We start from the raw sequence: 6,000 nt of genomic DNA on the forward strand, positions 1-6,000 counted from the left end.
ATGTTATATTTAATTCCCCCCAAAAAATGTAAAAATCTAAATTTTTTAACATTTTTGGCCAATTTGTTTTTTGCTACATATGTTTGGTAAAAAAATCCCAATAAGCGTATTTTGATTGGTTTGCGCAAAAGTTATTGCGTTTACTAACTAAGGGAAAGATTTCTGTCATTTGAATGGCGGCGATCTGTGATTTTTTTTTTTTGCGGGACTGCGACATTGCGGCGGACAGATCGGACCCTTGACTGACATTTTTGACACTTTTGGGGGTACCAGTGACAATACTACAATAATCAGTGCTATAAATATGCACTGTTACTGTAAAAATGACACTGGCAGGGAAGGGGTTAACTTTATTGGTGATGCAGGGGTTAAGTGTGTCCCTAGGTTTATAACTGTAAAGGGGTGTGGCTAGTGATGTAACCACAGAGACATACGATCCTACATAGCAGGATCGTATGATCTCTGCAGTTAGATCAAGGAGAATGACAGGTGGCTTTCTTTACATTAGCGGCCTGCCTTTCTCCCTCTCCAGGGGGAGATTGCGAGTGACCGGCGGACATCGGGTCCGCCAGTCACATGCACAGACTTGTTAGGGAATGAGCGGGTGGTGGGTGGCTCCCCCTAGAGGCTCACAGGCTAGCGACGTAATACTACGTCACTTTGCCTGTACGGGGCTGACCGCCGCAGTAAATTGTTGTGCCGCGGTCGGCAAGCAGTTAAAGGCACTCACATGGGACAAATATATTAATTTCTAAAAAGTTATTTATTAATCATAATGTAAAACATAATAGGCACCATAGGTGACTATATAAAAAAGGAAAACACATATATGCACATATACATATCGGTGATGGAGTTAGTGGCACATGCATTTAACCTCTGTACAGTGGCTTCCCACAAGAGGTATCTGGTTGATGTAGTTGGTCGATGCGTTTCGCTTCATGCTTTCTCAAGACCAGCCACAAGTATGCCACACTCAACTAATTATAAAACAGATATTATTTTTGAGTTAACATTGAAAAGAAAAAAAGATACACATTTTTTACTATTATTTGCATTAGGTTTCAATTAGTGATCATCACTTACACGCTAGAAGCCCAATAAGGTCATATACGTCTGTGGCGGACAAAAAAATAAACACAAAGCAGTGCAAAGGAGGATCATGGGGCATGTAGTCTTGAGGACTGGCGGGCCCATTGCAATCCTACAGGGGAAACTGCAGCCCCCAGCATGCCCAGCTGAAAGGGAGGGAGAGAGAGCCAGGCTATGGGTGGCAAGTGACAAGCTGCATCTGGTGGCAGGCCACAGTGGCAAGTGACGCGCTGCTTCTGGTGGCAGGCGACGGTGGCATGTGACACGCTGCATCTGGTGGCAGGTGATGGTGGCAAGTGACACACTTCATCTGGTGGCAAGTGACAATGGCAAGTGACATGCTGTGACTGCTGACAAGTGACACACTGCATCTGGTGGCAGGCGATGGTGGCAAGTTACATGCTGACATGCTGCATTTGGTGGAAGCGACAGTAGCAAGTGACACGCTGCATCTGGTGGCAGGCGACGGTGGCAAGTGACACGCTGCATCTGGTGGCCGGCGACGGTGCAAGTGACACACTGCATCTGGTGGCAGGCGAGGATGGCAAATGACAAGCTGCATCTGGTGGCAGGCAACAGTGGCAAGTGACATGCTGGATCTGGTGGCAGGCAACGGTGGCAAGTGACACGCTGCATCTGGTGGCAAGCGACAATGGCAAGTGACACGCTGCGACTAGTGGCAAGTGACACGCTGCATCTGGTGGCAAGTGATAATGCTTCTGGTGGCAAGTGACATGCTGCAACTGGTGGCAAGTGACAAGCTGAATCTGGTGGCAGGTGACGGTGGCAAGTGACACACTGCATCTGATAGAAGGCAATGGTGGTAAGTGACAAGCTACATCTGGTGGCAGGCAATGGTGGCAAATGACACACTGCATCTGATAGAAGGTGACGGTGGTAAGTGACAAGCTACATCTGGTGGCAGGCGACGGTGGCAAGTGACATGCTGCATCTGGTGGCAGGCGACGGTGGCAAATGACACACTGCATCTGATAGAAGGCGACAGTGGTAAGTGACAAGCTACAACTGGTGGCAGGCGACGGTGGCAAGTGACACACTGCATCTGGTGGCAGGCGACGGTGGCAAATGACACACTGCATCTGATAGAAGGTGATGGTGGTAAGTGACAAGCTACATCTGGTGGAAGGCGACGGTGGCAAGTGACAAGCTGCATCTGGTGACAGGTGATGGTGGCAAGTGACAAGCTGCATCTAGTGGCAGGCGATGGTGGCACGCTGTATCTGGTGACAAGTGACAAGCTCAGGGTTCCCACTGATTCTGCATTATGGTGAGTTGAACTATTTAATAATATATTACATTGTAGTAATAGACATAATGTGATTCAAGCATCCTGACACCATAGCAAGCATGGTGTCGGAAGGGTTTAAGTGCTAACACATCCTTTGAAGTAATATTTAATTTTCCTTGATCAGTGTTAGAAGTGTTTAAGAAGAAGCCAACAGGAGCTGCAGACTTTTACTGCAATCAAGTTCTTTATTTCTTGTTTCCAAATCCCTACATTGCTAAGTAGTAGAGCTGTGGTTAGTTAATGCTGGTAACATTTCAGGATGTGGTTAGCATGCTTGCAGTTTAGGCTTACTGAAACAAGTGTAAACTCAAAAGTTTAGAATTTCTGGTGATAAGCTGTTGAGCATTATCCTCAGGTGTTGTGCCATTGACTCGTTAGCATAGAAACATTTGTAAAGGGGTGGAGTTAGTAAGATGACCACGTCCGTGTAGGGGCGCCAGAAATATTTCTGCATCCAGGCATCTGTGACCCTAGGATCCGCCCTATAAATAGCAGTGATATAGGTTTCTTTTATCTATATGTAAAAAGGAAATGTTGCTTTATGTTACAGGTTGCCAATGTTGAAAGACAGTTTTGTACCCTGGCTATATCTGGACACATAATACATACTATATCATGCATTTTCACAAAAATGGTGCCTATCCTTTATCTGCGGGCTGTATCTATGTCCGTGTTTGATGCGGCCTGCCACAGTCCTGCCTCTATGTGTTTGCCCTATGAATTCGCTATATATGTCTGAATCAAATGATGCTATCCAATGTTCCAATCCTAGCATATGGTATGATATGCTGCCCTTACCTTAGAGCGTCTGCCTGGTCGCTAGCCATATTGGTGCCTCCACAGGCAGATACACTCGCTACTTATTATTCCCCACGAACTTCACAGACGCTGCCCGGCAAGTGTCGGTTCATGACGTTTTCACTTTTTGCCAGGGGTTGCATTGTACAAAATAGTTTAGGTTTATAATTGATTACTACTTTTCCTGAACATCACTACAAAGGTAGGCAGATTATTAAAAAAACACTGGTCACCCTCAGTCTCCAAGATGGCGCCTGGTGGGACGGACATGCGCGGGCACCGGACTTCGGGCAGCCCCCCACAGTGAAACGGACGCTGGCCACTACCTCCACAGCATCCCTAGAGGTACATTATGCCCAGGACGGGGGAGACATCCCGGCCATATCACAGGGACAGAGCTCTCCATGCCCCTCATCCCCGGTGCTGTTTTCAGGCCTGTGGCCTGGTAAGGGGTCCCCAGCCTCCTCACTGGATAAACAGATGGCTGATATGGCCGAATTGGCCTTCAGCCAGCAGAGCCCCACTCGGTCCTTCCCGGATTCTAATCTTGCTGATGCAGTGCTTATAGCCCGCTTTTCCAACTTATTGCAGCAGGAACTCTCTAAGGCTTGTACAATCATCACAACTGATCTTAAACAAGATTTCCAGTCAATTGGGACCAGACTAGACACTATAGAAACTAAAATGGATGGTACTATTGCAAGGGTTACCCAGAACTCCCGCATGATCTTTGAGCTACACGAGCGCTTGGAGGAGGTCTACTCTAAAATTGAGGCCCTGGAGAACAGGTCCCGCCGGTACAATATACGTATCAGGGGGCTCCCTGAAACAGTGGTGGATCTGGAAAGCACGGTACAGGAACTTATGAAGGAACTGATTCCTGATATCAGGCCCCATGAACTGGAAATTGACCGTATCCACAGGGCACTCAGGGCCCCACGGCAAGACGGCCTCCTCCGAGATGTGGTGGCTAAGCCTCACTACTATGGGGTGAAAGAAAAGATAATGTCAGCTGCTAGACTTAAACCCGACCTATCCCTTTTGGGTGCTCCTGTCCAACTCTATACGGACCTGGCTCCTTCCACAATAGAGAAAAGAAGAACCATGAAGCCGCTATTGCAACAGCTCATCAACCAACAGATAAAGTATCGCTGGTCCTTTCCCTTTAAGCTCTCCTTTATCTACAAGGGCAAGTCCCATTCCTTTAATAAGTTTAATGATGGGGAAGATCTCCTATTTCAACTGGGCATCATATCCAAAGAGTCGTCCTCCCCCAGACAGAGAGAGGGAACTGATGGTTCGCTTTCGCCCATCTGGACTACACTGAAGCATCGTTCCCACCGTCCCCCCTCCCACAGAGATGTTCAGCCCACCTGAAGTGGACTGCACCATGTTCTACGGCTCTGTTTTTGGCTACACATGTAGTACTCGGTCCTTGGACTGTTCCGTGCCCCTGGACCAGAGTTGTGGTTCTTCTGTTCAGAAAATTGTTTAGGTCTTGTCCTGAGCTTTCAGTTTTATATCTGCAGGTTTCGGTGTACACGCTTGCCACCTATTTTTGTGTACCCTTGCCTTCATCCCTTGGGGTGGGGGCAATGTTGCACGTGGTAGTTAGGCTGGGCCCGGAGACGGGTGTTAGCCTATTGGCCTTTTGGTCCACCTATTTCGTTTTCCTTTTTTGCCTTACTCTTTCTTTGATCCTTGATCTTCCTCTTCTCTGGCTCGTTTCCCCCTCCCTTCCTATCTTTCCTCGTCCCCCTATTTTTTTGTATATTGCCCTTATGATTATTTTTTCTTTTTTAGGCTTCATATCCTACTGGTGCTTTGGTGACCCATGGGGTGACCTCGGCTCGGGGGTCTCTCCAGATCTCCGCCTGGTGTCTGCAGCAATAAGGGGTGAGTGTATTCTGCCATACCACCATGTCTAACATACGTTCCTCATCTTATACGGTAGTTTCCCACAATGTGCAGGATCTTAATGCTCCCACAAAAAGAACCAAGGCATTCCAATGCTATCAGAGGATGGGTGCAGATATTCTTTTGCTGCAAGAGACCCATTTCTCGTGAGCATCTGCCCTGAGATTTCTCAGTGCCCGATATACGCAGTGCTATTTGTCTGGCGGACCCGGGAAGAAGTGTGGAGTGGCAATCTGTTTCTCTAAAAAGGTTCCGTTTGTTCCTGACACTATTGTCAGGGATAAGGAGGGTAGGTTTGTTATGGCGGCGGGGAGGATCAATGATCAGGCTGTCTCCTTTATCTCATACTATGCCCCAAATGTGGGACAGGTGTTTTTTTTTAGGGATATGTTGGCTACTCTGATCCCTAAGATTAGTGGGGGCGTGATGCTGGGGGGAGATAGTAATCTTCCTCTGGACCATGTCCTGGATAAGTCCCACCCGGTCAGGCCAGCTGCCCAGCGCCTGCCCAGGCAGAGTAGTACTCTGGCGCAAGTTTTATACCACCATGACTTGGTGGATGCCTGGAGGGAATGTAATCCCTCCACTAAGGATTACACTTTTTTCTCCTACGTCCATCATATGTACTCTAGAATTTACCATATTTTAGTACAGACACCCATGCTACCCTACATCACCTCTGTGAAAATAATGGATACTCCATGGTCAGATCACTCCCCATTACGCATGACTCTATCTGATCTCTGGTCCCGACCATCCCCGTCTCCATGGTGCCTAAATGCCTCTTTGCTGAGTGACCCGACCATTTGTTCAGAAGTGGAGACGGAGATACGTTCTTTTTTTGCTACAAACCAGTCTTCTGATACGTCTCCCTCCAACAATTG

This window comes from Pelophylax lessonae (genome assembly GCF_965119305.1).
Source record: "Pelophylax lessonae genome assembly, chromosome: 10".
Lineage (NCBI taxonomy): Eukaryota > Metazoa > Chordata > Amphibia > Anura > Ranidae > Pelophylax > Pelophylax lessonae.